At 51.3% G+C, this 15,132-nt stretch overlaps 1 long non-coding RNA gene across 1 annotated transcript in view; it reads left to right on the top strand.

The window, feature by feature from the left end:
- The first annotated feature begins 3,828 nt into the window (after positions 1-3,828).
- Positions 3,829-15,132, top strand: part of LOC147994933 (uncharacterized) — a 58,627-nt gene continuing 47,323 nt past the window's right edge. Inside the window, exon 1 of the long non-coding RNA XR_015687246.1 lies at positions 3,829-4,037. This is a non-coding gene — a long non-coding RNA (uncharacterized LOC147994933). The remainder of the gene's footprint in view (positions 4,038-15,132) is intronic.

Raw genomic sequence — 15,132 nt, forward strand, 5'->3', positions numbered from 1 at the left:
GATGTGCTGGCCCTGATGTACCTATCACAGCCCCTAACAGGCCCTACCTGTCTTTTTCGTGCTTCTTGTCATGTGGGCTAGGCCTGAGTCAATCGCACGATGTGGGAATTTCCACCATGCCCTGACAGGCTATGAGAGGCAGGTGTTTGCCTTTGTTCGGGGCTTTCTCTGCAGGCTCTTCTCCTGCACCTCCACCATCCTGTCCACGGTGGCTCTCCTTGAGTTCTTGCTCTTCCTGTGAGCCACCCTTCTCTATGATCACTAGTCCACTTGGAGCTTGTCTGCGGGGAATACAGGCCTAGACCCTCATATAGAGACAGCCCAGGTGCCCCTCCTGAGCCCTGGCTGGACAGGTGTAAACCATTATACCCAGGACCGCTTCCCAGCTTTAATGTGACTCCACTGTAGGACCCGGGAAGCCTGCATGACGCAACCCGTGTGAATGTGAGTGTGCACGTCTGCAAGGGACTTTTATGACTAATTGTTCAACACCCCCACCCCGTCCAGAGCCCTTGTAGCCCTCCACCTCCCCTTCCTCTCCTGTCTGTGGGTGTCCTGCCTGACCCTCATTAACTCAAAGTATAAAATCTGTCTGCAGCCCCCTACCCTAGATGAAAGGTGGGGGCAGGGGCCAGGCCCTTCCCTCCCATGGAAATTCAGAGCTCTGTGGTTTATGATAGAAAATCAAATGGCCGGGCAGCAGAGAACAGGCTGGGCTTGTTAGGGGATAGCCCCAAGGCTCTTCAGAAGCCCTATAAGAGTGAGTGCTTTCCTGGAAAGCCCAGTTCTTCCCCCTTCTCCCTCTGAAGCCAGAAGGACTCCCCTATAAGGTGGTACAGGTTGTCCACTGCCTCATCGGAAGGGCCCTAGTCTTAGGGACAATGAGGTGAATGACTGTATAGGACAGAATCCAAGCTAGGAGTTGATTGACAGCTATCTTCTCTGTCTCCCTCCTCTTATGCTCAGTGCCACCCTCCATGGTGTTCCTGTCTCCAGGATCTCTGACCCCACCTTCCTATCTTAAAGGGTGGATTAATCCAGCAGTACAGAGGAAGACCCTTGACAGGAAGGGAGAAGGGGAGCTTGGATCTGGGTTAAATTTGCTAAGTGTCATAGGTTCAGAATCGCACAGGAATGTTTAGATGCTAAGGATGTGGTAGATGAGGCAAGTGATGAGGGGGGGGGGCAGAACCTCTGAGTAGAGCGTGTCCTTTGAAGAGAAGGCCTTCCCAGAGTGATGCAAACCGACCATGGGAAGGCAGGCATCCTCCTCTACAGCCCAGGGCTCCTGAAGGCCACACAGAGTGGGTCACTGGGCCTCACTCTCTCTTGGCTTCCATCCTGAAAGGGTCGGTAGTCTGGCTCCTCCCTCCCTCCCTCCCTCCCTCCCTCCCTCCCTCCCTCCCTCTCAGCAGGGCAGGCAGAGGTGAGTGGTCTTATGCTGGCAGGGGACCGAAGGAAGCCAGAAGTCAGGAAGGATAGAGGTTGGTGGCAAGGAGCCCGGCTGGAGGAGGCATTTGCTTTTTTATTAGTCAGGGAGAGCCACAAATGGTCTTGGTGAGTGTGGCTGGGCTTATGTAACATAAGCACCTAGGCACAGAGTGTTCTATGTACTGTGGGGACAGGTGGGGGCCTTGCTGGCTGCTGGAGGCAAGGAGAGGTGGCTTTGCAATTCTCTCCCAGCTTCTCACTTAAAGGCTACCCAAACAGGGACCCTGAGCAGGTCCTGTGAGGTCAGTGGGATCTTCCCTAAATTTTAATACCCATAGCATCCTCAGGGAAGAAGAAAGAGGAGCTGGAAGGAGCTGGTCTGTAACTAGAAATGGTGGACAGAGTTTCGTGTGTCTCCATTTCTGGTCCAGACTGACCCTGCCCACACAGCAAGGACCAGTGTGTGTGTGTCAGAGAGCCTTAGCTGGGGAAAGACACACCAGTGACCCTGCTAGGATCAGCCCCTGGGATGTCTTTGCTGGCTCCTAGCAGGACTAGCGCACTGTGGTGAAGTAGGCTGCCTGGATGGCATTCAGCTGCTCTGGCCTGTGCCCCTACAACACTCACGTTATCACAGCTGCTCCTGCCTAGGCCCTCTCTAGGCCCTGTGCTGGCTGTTCCACAACTCACTATACTCTGACCCGTTCCTTGTCTGTCAGGGTAAAAATAGATGTTTCCACGCAGTTACCTCAGCAGCATCAACTTTCTCCCACTTGAGTACCAGCCAGTGCTGGGCTCAGAACACAGAGCCCAGATTGCAGGGCTGGGCCTAGCATGACAGCTTGCCTTGCCGGGAGCCAGGCTGTTCATGAATGCCTCGTTGTTCAGGAAGGTGACCCTGGGTGTCCTGCCTCTGCTCACTTCCAGGTCTCTGACCATTCTCTTTACTCTGTGGTCTGCCTGTTGCTTGGGACGCCAACTTCTATCCCACTGGGAGGTGTGTGGGCCTTCATGGGTTTATACTTTGAAAAGTAGGCTGGGATCCCATGTTCTCTCTACACCCTGCTATAACCATCTTGAATAAAAGCCCTTACATTTTATTTTGTCCTAGACTTTGTGACTTACATAGCTACAGTCTGATGGAGGAGGCAGACTTTGCCTCTGCAGAGTCCTGGGTCTGATAGGGTAGATAGAACCTCTAGGTTGGAGATAAAGTCATGATAGCCCTCTGAATAAACCTGCATTGGTGGGAAGACAGAGCCATATCTCCTATGAATCCCTGGGTGGCATGAGGCTTCCTCCTGGATCCTAAAGGACCCTCTATCTGAAGGCAGCCACACGCAGTTCTTGGAACTGGGCATCTCAACAGAAATAAGACATGGGTATTTTCCTCAGAGAATGTGTATTCTGACGAAGGACAGAGCTCTCAGTGAGCCTGCAGTAGGATGCCGGGGACCCTTAAGACAAATGGCTAGATAGGTGCTTGTGTGGTGGGAAGTCTCAGCAGGCTCCCCTAGGAGCTGGAAGAAAGAGCTTTGGTGAGGCCTGGCAGGAAGGGAAGAAGATAGAAGAGAGGAAAGCAGCCATGTTGCCCTTGCCAGGGACAGCCTGGACAGGGAGCAGTGCTGGGACAACTGGGAGACCTTTTTTTTTTAAAGATTTATTTATTTATTTTATGTATATGAGTACACTTCAGACACACCGGAAGAGGGCATCAGAATTCATTACAGATGGTTGTGAGCCACCATGTGGTTGCTAGGAATTGAACTCAGGACCTCTGGAAGAGCAGTCAGTGCTCTTAACCACTGAGCCATCTCTCCAGCCCCAACCGGGAGACTCTTAATGTACTTGGATGCTCAACACCGGCCGTCCTAGAAAGGCAGAGCAGCCTGTAGCCAGGGTCAAGGCAAAGGTGGGGAACACAGCAAGTCTCAGGATAGAGCCCCTGCTGGCCTCCCCTGGCCTCCCCTTCAGTGGTGGTGCCTGGGTCTTCAGAGCTAGGCTCTCCGATTGGCAGCCTGCCCAAGGAAGGCAGGCAGGATGGGAGCAGCCCCATCTGAACCCTTAAGTACCAGGGGCCTCAACACAGGCTTCCAGGAGATGACATGCTAAGAGCTAGTGAGATAAACCCCAAGAGTGGAAATAGTGAGAGGTCTGTCGGGTAGATGAGGGGCTGCCCCACCTACTGATAAGCTGACCACAAGAGGTGGTGGAGTCAGGTGTTCTGAAGCCAGTCTTCCTGCGTGGGTGTGTGTGTCCCACTCTGGAGGCCTCTGCATGGAACTGGAGGATGGGCTGTGTGGATGCCTCCTGACTCTCCTTCTCTTTGGCTGGCTGAGGCACTCAGCTGGCTAGTGCTCATGCCAGAGACAACCAGGCATTGGGGAAGCTTCCCACAATCCTTTCACCGTGAGAATGCTGGCCAGAATCTTGAGGGAGCACCCTTTTTCCAGGTGGTCTGGAAAGAACATACTGCGTTATGGTGAGAGGCCATCCACATCTGTGTTGGACAGGGCTGCAAGCAGCTCGCTGCTTTCCTCAGCCAGCCCACAACCTTCTACCCCCTCGAAGTCAGTGAGAGGCCACAGGATGGAATGGTGGAGCTCGTAAGTGTGTGGGGAGAGCTTTATTTAGGGCACAGGGCTTAGAGTGCGGACTGGACACCAGTGGGGTGAACCTATGGTATTTTTTCACCAGTCTGGCTGCTAAGGAGGAGGGCTGGAGGGATGTCGGTCGAGAGAAGCCAGGGCTCAGTGTGGTGCTTAAAACAACGCGTATATGTTAGCGGAGTGTCAGTTTCTGTCCAAGGAAGTAGAACTAATGGTCTCAGGCATGCTTTCCACTTAGGCCTCCTGCTCTAAGCAGATAGTATCCTTCAGCCAGAACCCAGGGCGGGACCTGTGTTGTGCACATCCCTGTGTCTGCTGGAGTGGTGGGTCATGTGTCCAACATTAATAAAGTAGGGGTGGACAAAGGCATGCACCAGGGCCTATAATTGTCCTTGGCTGATGCCCTGAGCTGCAACTTTGGGGTCAGGCAGAGATAGGGAATACATCCCAGTAGCAAAAACTGAACAGTACCACCGATAAAAAATCCTGCCCAAGAAATGTAGGCCTGTGTCAACTCTCTCATTCCTGGGTAGTGAGAATGGGGCAATCCCTGGCCATGTTTAAAGCTTTATGGTCTCGGTGCCATCCCCTCAGGGCAAGGCAGAGTCCTCTCCTTCACCCTGGCTTCTGGCTTTAGGGGTCCAACCTCTGCAGCCTCACTAATGTATTCATCGTTCTTATCCTGTGAGAAGCAGTTCTTGGGTGCACCTTGCATGTGGGGAGAGTGGCACCATACCTCATCTACTGGGAGCCCTGAGGCCAGAGACTCCAAGAAAATGGCCTAGGCCTGCATGGTTAAGTGGGGCAGGCAGGTAACAGACCTGACACTTGCCTCTCTGGACTGCCCTGCTTGTGAGGACATGAGGTTACTCATTGGGTCAGCAGAAGGTGAGTTAAGTGTGGGCAGCAGGAAGCAGAGAGGATGGGGCTGAGCCAGCAGGTGTCCTTGTGACCTTCAGAGGAGGGTGGTCAGTCCTGCTGGAGGATGCAGTCCCTAGGAAGGCTCATCATGTGGAGTGATGGGGAGCTCTTGAACTGCTCAGGCCCAGGGGAATGAATGTGAGACAGCCAGCCACTGAGGCTAACATGAAGAGGCCTGTGTATGCTTGTGTGAGTAAGGGTAACCAGTGCCCAGCTCTCCTTGAACTGCTCCTAGGGCTGTGGGTCTGACTTCTGTTGACCTTGAAGGGCTCCCCCAGGTTAAGGACCCCCACAGAGGCTTCCTTTGTTATCCTCTGTTCACACAGGCTTCCAGTCCAGCTTCCTTCTCCTTTCCCTTCTCTTCCCTCTTCCCCTCACCTGCTACTCACCCCAGTCCCAGCATGTGGGGAGACACTTGTAGGAACAAGGTTAAGGCAAGAGAAAGGAAACTGCCTTCACAGGACTGAGCCCACAGCTGGGTGGAAAGCTGGTTCTCATTAACACCCTAGTCAGGGACCAGCATGGGGGTGTCTCGCCTCCCTGTCCTCCCACAGGGACTGGGAGGGGCAGGGCATGCTGGGAGACAAAGCTTTGTTATTGGGAGCAGATGGGAGGGGGCAGGGCAGAGAGACAGAGCTGGGGGGTTGTGGGGTGGCAGGGCAGCGGGTCTGGTGGGTAGGGCACTAGAGGGCTAGCAGACCCTCTTCCCATCCTCTGGCATCCTGATCCATTCACAGAAAAGCTCTGGGCCTGAGGGTACTGCCAAGGACACTGCAGGGGGAGCCAAGTGTGGGAGGCACATTTGAGCCTAGATCAGACATGCGGAGGCCAGTGTCTGCTGAGCCAGAGTTGACACAGCGTGTGATGGGAACAGAAGAGAGTACCAAGACAGAGGGGCATTCTTACAGCCTTGCTGGTCGCAAGTTGCTGGAGGGGTGATCAAGCTCCCAGTGACCTCATGTGACAGCAGTGTTGGAGGATGTCTTGCCAAACTCACTTTTACAGAGTCCAGGGGGGTGTCAAGTTGAAGAAGATCCACGATGGCTCATCTCCCGCCCTCAGAAACACCCTGGCTTTGGGGAAGAGTTTACATTGGAGACCTTGTTTAGAAGCTGTTGAATTCTGGGTCACAGTCCAATAAGGGTACCCCAGCCCCTGCTGTTGCTCTCAAGGGTTCAGCAGAGTGTGGGACCCACTTGCCTACACATCTGTCCAGGAAGTGGCTAGCAGGACAGCCAGGAAGGCCGGTGTCTGGCCTGGAAGTCTCTGCCCTTTAGCACCTACTGGAGGCATGGCTGGAGGGGAAGGACTAGGGGTTGACCCCAGATCTTTAGCCAGGTGCCCCTCCCACAGAACCCTGCTGTTCAGGCAGCCCCGGCTACACTTCCTGTGCCACATGGTGTGGACACTTATTCCTCCTCCAACATTTTAATTAGATCCCGCGCTCATTAGACGCTCAAATGCCTTCCAGATACCCCACAGCTGCTGGGCCCTCCCCACACCTGCCCTGCCAGCTGGGCCTCCCCCACACCTGGAAGCCATTGAGTCTCCAGCCAGGACCTTCTGATGCTGGACCCTCCTGTGGCTGCCACCAGAGAGAAGCAGAGATTTGCTGAGGAAGGGTAGGGAGCTTTAGAGCTGGCTTCCTTAGGACTGTCATAGGGCTGAGAAGTTCGGCTTGGCCACAGCCAAGAAGAAAGAGGTCTCAGGTACCCTGCCTGCTTCAGCCTGGTCCAGGAGACCAGTTAGGGTCCTTGGTTTCTTTCTCCCATGTGTCTGGCTCTCCCAGCAGGGTCCCCTGAGAGGCTCCCCACTGCCCATCTGTTGGGTGGGGGAGACAAGCAGCTTTGATCTCAGCAGGGCTCTGTGAGTGCCTAAGAGAGTCAAGTTTAAGGTGTTGGCCCAGGCCTGAACTTAGGTTCCATTTATTTGACCATGATTCTCCTGTTGTCTGTCAAGTTGTAACAACCAACTCCAAGGTTTCCAGTCACATGGAAGTAATGAATATATCCAGTATTTTGTTCTCAGTGCTTCTGAAGGATGGCGTGAATACAAACTCTTCCAACCATCGGGCTGACCCTGCAAAGGGTTGAGGTCACAGACGCCGCTACTTCAGCAGGGCAGCAGATACCTAGCAACTTGCTCAAGTCCATTCAGGCAGGCAGTGGCTAGCTGTAACGGGATCCCACCCCTGCCATCAGTCTGTCCCTTGCCCTGCCGCTCTTTGGAGTAGGCAGTGCTGACGGTCTGGGGATTGCTGCTACCCACCCTGGGGAAGAGGAGAGATTCTGATGGTGTGGCCAGAACTAGGCAAGACATTCATCTTTCCCAGTTTTCAAAGTAACGAATGGTCGTACTTAGAGCTTAGGAATGCACACACACACACACACACACACACACACACACACACACACACACACACACACACACTGCTCTGAGCAGGTAAGGGCAGGGTCTGCCCACATGTGACCTTATCCTTCTGATCTTTCCTGGCCCTAAAGAGACGTGAGTGCCCATGGCCGCCTCGTGCTTCTGCTCCTCGGCTGACAGCCCAAGGTGGCTAGTTGCTGAGAAGTGTGGGGCCCTAGTATGGTAGCTCAGGTGGGAGCAGTGAGTGGGGGCATGGGGAGGAGATGCTGACCCTGTGCCCTCTCCTGTCACGTGGTGATTGATTCTGGGCTGAGTCGGTTTGGGTGAACACATGGCTCTGAGCATTGGCTGGCGTTCACCTAGAAATGGGGAGCAGATGCCGAGGAGAGGCCGATCCACCAGCCACCTGTGCAAGCCACGTGGGGGAAGTGGGCTAAGCACCATTCCATGCTGCCTCCCCTGCAGGTTAGGCGCCCCCAGCAGAGGCTAGGAGTGGCCAGGTCCCCCATACTTAAAGACCTGGAGAAGCCAGCTAGTCCCTGAGGTGGGAGGATTGTGGAGCTGGGGTCCACCTCCTGCACAGTGGCTCTCCTGATAGATGGTCCCCAGCCCTCCCAGATCCAAGGCCCTTCCTGGCCATCTTCCTATCTCCCTTAACTCTGGTGCTGTTGGATTGGGGCTCAAGGTTCCTTGAACCTTAGCTTCTTCCTAAAGGGACCCTGTATATAGACCCAGTCACGCTGGAATCCTAGCAGATGGATTTGTGGGGAACTTGATTCAGTCTATAGCAGCTGACAAAAAGATGGGTGTGGGGGCTCAGCCTGCAGTCCCTGCTTTTGAGATGTAAGATGTGGTAAAAAGAGCATCCGGAGTTCGAGGCCAGCATGGGCTACGTAGGTACTGGGGGCCAGCTTGAGATACATGAGAGCCTCCATCAAAACAATAAAAACAAAAAAATAAAAAGAAAAGGAAGGAAGGAGAGAAGAGGGAAGAAAAAAGGAAGAGAGGGGAGGAGAGAAGGGAGGGAGGGACTAGTTCCACAGTCGGCAAGTTTGGGAACGATGAGTAACTTTGATTAGACAGGGCTCCTGATTGCCCTGGGAACCAGGGTGACCTGCAGGAAGCTATGAGCAGGGCTTGGCCCCTGAGCTGCTGCTGAGCCTCTGTGCAGATTTCTTCTCTGTCTGTGGGACTGCTGTCCTGACCGACAGCTGCACAGCTCTGGCTGACAAGTCCTCCAATCACCACTGTGCATGGGGATGGGCAGCGGCTGGAAAGAGCTCTGCCTGGCCAGTTCATGTCACTGTCAGCTTCAGCCGGGCACTGTCATCCTGTCTGCTAGAGTGCTGAGCAGCTGACAGCATCTGCCCTCCTCCCCACTCCGCTCTCGCCCCTCCCTCTCTTCCTCTCCCCCTCTCCTTTCTTCATTTTCTTTCTTGGGAGGGTCCCAACGCTGACTGGCAGCTGTGCCCTCACTTGGCCCTCCTGGTTGCAGCAGGGGTCCCATGGTCTGGAGAGCAGCTTTGCCTGTTGATGTCTCCATGTTAGTTGGTGTTTATGTCCATCCAAGTCTTTACAACTCAGACTTCCCACAGCACTCTAGTTTCTGCGCCCTCAGCAGATGACCCCTTGGGCTCTATTTGTAGCTATCTAGAGTTTCTCAAGCCCCCTCCTCCGAATGTTCCTGATTTCCTCTGAGAACCAATTTTAAAGTCCTGACCCATCCTTTCAGGCATTGCTGGAGACAGCAGCCCCATTTCTCAGTAAACATTCTCTGTCAGCCAGATTTTTCTTGCTGGACAAAACGTTCAGCATAAAGACAAGTTTGTCTTAGTTCATAAGGTTGGAGTTCCAATCTATGACAGGTTTGTTCTGTGACTTTGAGCCTGTGGTGAAACAAAGTTACTCAAGCCATGATCCAGGGAGCATACACACACACACACACACACACACACACACACACACACACACACACACACACAGAGGGAGAGAGAGAGAGGAAGAGAGAGAAAGGGAGAGAGAAAGAGAGAGAGGAAGAGAAAGAGAGAGAGGAAGAGAAAGAGAGAGAGGAAGAGAAAGAGAGAGAAAGAGAGAGAGGAAGAGAGAGAAAGAAAGAGAGAAAGAAAGAGAGAAAGAAAGAGAGAAAGAGAGACAGAGACACAGAGACAGAGAGACAGAGGGACAATACAGAAAGAGACAAGACAGAAAGAGAGACACAAGTACACATATGTGGGGGAGTGGCTGGGGTTATCATCTTCTAATGACCTGAGGACTTCCCATAGCACAGCTCTCCTCAGAGTTTTTACCAACACTACTACCCAGGGAACAAGCATCTAGGAGATATGGCAGGTCTTCACAGCGTGCTGCTTCAGCCTTGCCTGGGAGCCCAGTGAGAAGAAAGCTCACAGCAGGGTCACCCTTCGCTTTCCTCAGTGACTTTTCACTTGTTGTCTTCCACAATTGGTTTCCAGAAGTCAGACACTCACCTCGTGAGGGCTTTCAAGTTTTGTGGTGTCTTGAAGGGGACTTTATGTATTCTGAGTTGTGATGCCTGATCCAAAAAGCATGAAGACACTGGCCTCTGGGCCACCATCAAGGATGGTGTGACAGGAACTGGCTGTGGAGACTTCTGCCTGCCCTCTCCACTGGTTCCTCTTCAGCCACCCTGGGTTTCCCATCCCTGACCACACGTACCCCGTCACTACATCCTGTGGTTTCTGGGGAAAGCCAGAACCTGAGAGTGACATTTTGATTCCTCTCTGACTTGTTTCTCCTCTGCCCTTCATTCTGATTCCCCTGGGCCCCACCTCTCCCCTGGTTTCCTCCTAGGCTGGAAGGTAGAGCCAAGGCCAGCTCATCAGGGATTGGGGTTCTTTCTGGGCATACTGTGGAGTTTTCTGCCTAAGGTCCCTTCACACCAAGGACTCAAAAGAACCTTGCTCCGGCTACACTGGCTCAGCCATTCCCCCTGCTGCCATCAACTCTCGTCTGCCAGAGAGTATATTTGATCTCTGAACCTAGGGCTGCCCTGGAGACAGACCTGGAGGCTGCTAAAGGCATTAGCATGGCTGCGGTCAGGAAGGTAAGGGAGAGGGCCAGAGGCCTGGCAGGAGCTGGAGGGGAGGCCGTCAGTCCTGCTGGGAACTGTTCTTGCTTTCATTCTCAGCCTCTGACCCAGATCAAGTGCTACACCTGAAAAGCAGCCCTTTCCTATTATTGTGTGGCCACCGACGCCACCATGGCTCACCTCCATGGATGACACTCAGCTGGGTTATCCTACAGCTGCCTTAGCCTGGAATGGTTGGAGTTCATTCCTACAATCTAAGAAGGGCTTGTAATGAAAGCTGTGCTCACCTCTGCATAGCTCCTGGGAGTTGGTTGACTCTCTTCAGTCCCTTCCAGCCTGCTGGGTGCAGCAGGAGCCCAGTGTCTGAAACCTTGACTTTCTCCTCTCAAGGTCATTTCTGCATGATGGGCAGGACTGAGCTGAGGGTGGGGTACTGCCCAGGGATATAGTTCCCTCCTCAGGGACGGGTACTGTCCAGGGGTATGGGCCCTTTCCCAGGGTGGTCTTTGGTTTTGTCCTGTGAAGGCTTGCTTGGACCTCTAGCTATAGAAAGCTTGAACTTTGTGAGGGTGGGAGACACAAGCTCCATTGTCTTGGTCCCTGTGAGGGTCTGTGTAGAGGGAGGAGTGAGCTAGTGGTCTAAGAGTTAGTAGGGGCAAGGCTTGGCAACACTGAAAAGCAGGGCTTTTAACTGGAGCTAGAACAGCGTTAACAGCTGGTTGTGTGTTCTCATAGGAACTTCTTGAGTGTGAACTTGGTATTAAAGTAATGATTTTTGAAGCATAAGGGTACCATAGAGGCCCCAGGTATCCTTGTTCTTCTAAGCTACCCATGAGCTTGGGACTACTGACAGGCTTCTGGCTCTGTTAATAGGATGTGGGACTTTGTTCTATCAGACCCAACAAGCCCTGATGCTTTTCTCTTTGGACACTGAAGCAAAGCAATCTTACAGGAATTACTAGAGGTAACAGAGTTAGGGCAAGTGGGAGGTGATAGTGTGCCTGACAGGAGCTCCAGTGTGGAGGTAGAGAGGCCAATAAGGCATGGTTGGCAGCTGCTTGCTTCTGGGATAGGTAACACTGATTGTCAACCTGATGGGATGTGTGGTCACCCTGTAGACCAGCCACTGGGTATGCATTAGTCCAGGTGAATAGACCCATCCTAAACATGGTGGTGCCATCCCATAGGCTGAGGCTCCAAACTGAATAAAAACAGTGTCAGTTCTGGGGCCTTGTATTTGCAGGACAGTCTTTTCCTCACTGAACACGGCTGCCAATTAAGACTGGCACTGTGGGCACATGAGGTTTTAGTGCCTTCCACAACCCCTGGTCAGAAACCAGAATCAGGGTGGAGTGGATGGGGTCAGTTCTGGGACCAGTGGCAGACATGCGTCTGTGGCCTTGGCTGAGGTCAGTCTGAGGTTACAGTATGTGACAGAGGAGGCTGAGTGTGGCTGAGAGCCATTCATTCTCACTGTGACTGGGGCAAAAGAGATTGGCAGCAAGGTTGGTACCCACCACCCATGTCCAGACAATGAAAGGTCTCCTTGGACACTCTTCCATGGGTCAACATCAATAGTTCCAAGCTCTCATACCTTTCTGAAGCTTAGGGAGGGCACAGGAGGGTCACCGAGGCTCATGTCTCAATAGACAGAGGGCCACAGCTCCCAAAGGACAGGACTCCTGCATTTGGCCACAATCTGAGGGAGGGGCTTCCCTGGTACCATGGAAGATGGCACCCCAGACTTTAGACTCGGTGTCTGGAGACCAGGCTTCAGCTTAGCATTGTCCGTGGCCAGAGCTCTTCTGATGGCTGTGGGCTGAGTGATGTACTGCATCTAAGCTAGAACTCTCCTCATTCCTTAAGGCAACTAAGAGGTCCACTTAGGCCCAAGGCAGGGAGCACATAATCTATGTCTTTGTCCTAAGTACATGTCTGTCAATATGTTGCCTTGGAAGCTGCTAGTTCTGGCAGAAGTGGGGACAGGAAGGGGATTGGGCTCCATGTTCAGAGATAGAATGCTACAATCCCTGCATGGGATGTCAGTGAGCAGTGGGCAGGGCTCTGAAGATGCTGGAAATGCTGTAGTGCCCTGTAGTCCTTGACCCAGATGGCATGTTATCTTTTCCATCAGAGATTAAAAACAAACAAACATAAACAAACAAACAAATCTAGGAAATCAGGATATTGTGGCTTGATCTTAAGTCACCAGTCATAGGAAGGTGAAGACATGGGGATTCCTGAGGACAGCCAGACTAGCTTACTTAGTGAGTTCCAGGCCATTGAGAGACTCTGTCTCAAAAGCCAAGATAGACAGCATCTGAGGAATGACAGTTGAGAATGGCCTCTTGCTTCCTAACATAAATCCACACAATGCCACACATATGACATGAACAGGCATACACATATGCAAGCATACCAATCAACACATGTACAATCAATCTATACTTGAATACAAAAATACACACACCTGCACACACATATACAACACACACACAGACATAGACACACACACACACACACACACACACACACACACACACCTACCTAAGTAACATCGGATGTGGTGGTGCACACCTTTAATCCCAGCACTTGGGAGGCAGAGGCAAGCTGGTCTCTGTGAGTTCAAGGCCAGCCTGATCTACAAAGCAAATTCCAGGCCAGCCAGGGACACACAGTGAGCCCTTGTCTCAAAACAACAACAAAAAACAAGGACATCTGAACTCTATTCTTGACTAGTTTGTAATAGCACCTGTTGTAAACTGACTATGGAGGAGGGAGGATGTCTCTGCAGCTCTGTCATCAGACAGGATGCTGGTGAGCAACAGTGGACATACTAAAATGACCACTCTTTAAAGGGTTCCTGCCATGTGCCCCAAGTTCCTTACAATTGTGGTTGTGTAGAAAACATGTTTCCTGAATCCCCCCTTGCCTGTGCTCTGTAAAAATTAAGTTGAATATGGTTGTGATAGTTAATTTAATTGTCGACTAGACAAAAACTAGAATCAAGAAAGGATCTCAGTGAGGCATTTTCCATATCTGGTTGGCCTGTGGGCATGTCTATGAGGGATTGTCTTGATTACTAGTATTAATTGATATGGGAAGACTCAGTCCACTGTGGGCAGCCTCATTCCCTAGGCAAGGGATACTGAAGTATATAAATATGGAGAAAGCTAGATCAATATGAAGAGTTATAAATCTGTTTCTCTTGGTTCTTGACTGTGGATATGATGTGACTAGCTGCTTTAAAGTTTCTGCCTTCACTTTCCCCAAAGCTGTATTGTGAGCCAATTAAACCCCTTTTCCCATAAGATTTTGTCAGATTATTTATCCTAGTAATGGAAATGAAACTAGAATAATAGAAAAGTAACACCTCCACTTGTGTTGGTCTCAAGGGCATCTTTTTAGAGTGGCAGCTCCTGCTTATTTTAGTCTGAGAATGTTTGTCCTTGGGATTCAGAGGCTATGCTGTGAGGGAGGCATAAAGTCACACAGGGAGGAACTTATAGGTGTTCTGTCAAGGAATTGCACTAACCAAAACTAGGTAGACAATGTCTTCCCTAGACAATGAGGCAGTTTCTGCCTTGATCCAGCTTAGAAGACACCAGAAAGAGCAACGGCAACCCATGCTGAAAGTTTTTAACCAAAAAGACAGTGGGTGTTTTAAGCCTGGGGTTGGCAAACACCTTTGTAACCAGTAGCTGCTTCATGCTTGGTGGAAGTGCCACAGGTGAATGAGAATGAGTGGGTGTGGCCTGGCTCCAATAGAGCTTTCCTCCTGTACATCAACATTTCAATTCAATATAATTTTATATGTCACACAATGTTATTCTTCTTGTGATGTTTTTCCTATTGAAAATTTAAATCATGCCTAACTCACGTGTTTTACACAAACCAGGCAGGGCTATGGTTTGCCGACCTCTGCTCTAAGCCATTCTGATTAGGAAGGTCAGTTGCACCTGGAGGGACCTGGACCAATAGTCCATCGTGGAGATGGTTGAAGCTGATGTATAGGGCATTAAGAAAGCCTTTTGAGTTTATAGCTGCCATGCTCATCTGTGAAAGGCACAGGTGAGGCGAGCTGGACTGAGTTAGAATGGGAAAGATCAGAGAAACAAGAGATGTTTAGTACTTTCCAGACATGGTCAAGGACAAGAGATTTGATATGTGGGAGCTGATGAAGGAGTTTTGGATATGGGTTTGGGCTATTTTACTGAGTTTCTTTAGAGTAAAGTAAAATCTCTCTTCAAACTACCCTGCCTCCCTTCCCAGCTCCAGATTTCCTAAGCAGTGTTCAGAATCACAATCTGTCTCCCTGGAAAGCAGCAGTTGCTTCTGTCAATGGTTAGTGCAGGTCATGAGCTATCCTAGAATCTTTGTGTGTATGGGCTCTAAAACTCCTCCTGATAATTTATTACTACAAATTTGTAAGTGAGGAAATTGAAATCTAGAGGCCATAAATTAACTTTGGGAACCTAATAAATGGACCCAGAAAAAAATCTAAGATACAAAAAGCATCATTAACAAGTCAGCAGCCCTGGATAGTTCACTGTGAGCAGCCCAGTGTGTGTGCTGGTCAGAATTAATTTCTCAGCACACACACTGGGCTACTCACAACCACTTGCAACTCCTCCTCCCAGAAGAATCTGATGTCTCTGGCCTTTGCAGGCACCTGAACTCATAAATAAATATAAAAAAAATTGGTATCCTTGCACGAAATCAAGGAGGCAATCA

This window comes from Rattus norvegicus, chromosome 4 (assembly GCF_021556685.1).
Source record: "Rattus norvegicus strain SHRSP/BbbUtx chromosome 4, alternate assembly SHRSP_T2T, whole genome shotgun sequence".
Taxonomy (NCBI): domain Eukaryota; kingdom Metazoa; phylum Chordata; class Mammalia; order Rodentia; family Muridae; genus Rattus; species Rattus norvegicus.